Source organism: Nanorana parkeri, unplaced genomic scaffold (genome assembly GCF_000935625.1).
Source record: "Nanorana parkeri isolate BGI_ZX_2015 unplaced genomic scaffold, ASM93562v1 scaffold9456, whole genome shotgun sequence".
NCBI lineage: Eukaryota > Metazoa > Chordata > Amphibia > Anura > Dicroglossidae > Nanorana > Nanorana parkeri.
In genome coordinates this window covers 1-238 of record NW_017315526.1, presented here as the reverse complement: position 1 = coordinate 238, position 238 = coordinate 1, and the positions used below count along the sequence as shown (strand labels likewise).

The 238-nt window shown below is 50.4% G+C and overlaps 1 non-coding gene across 1 annotated transcript; it reads left to right on the top strand.

The window, feature by feature from the left end:
- Positions 1-93: 93 nt before the first annotated feature.
- On the top strand, positions 94-166 carry TRNAK-UUU. Its single transcript has one exon. It is a non-coding gene; the product is annotated as a tRNA-Lys (tRNA).
- Positions 167-238: the final 72 nt, after the last annotated feature.

The following is a 238-nucleotide window of genomic DNA, read 5'->3' as shown; positions in this document are numbered from 1 at the left end:
TCTGCTTCTATTGGCTCTCAATTGTTCTGATTTTTCCGCTGAAGACGTCCAATAGCAAGCAGCTTGGATCGGCATCAGCCAAAGTATCTCAGAGCCTCGATAGCTCAGTCGGTAGAGCATCAGACTTTTAATCTGAGGGTCCAGGGTTCAAGTCCCTGTTCGGGCGCTGGGCTTTTGGCAACTGGGAGGTCCTTGATTGGCAGGCCTGGTTGTCTTCATGCACTTCTTTGGGACTGAT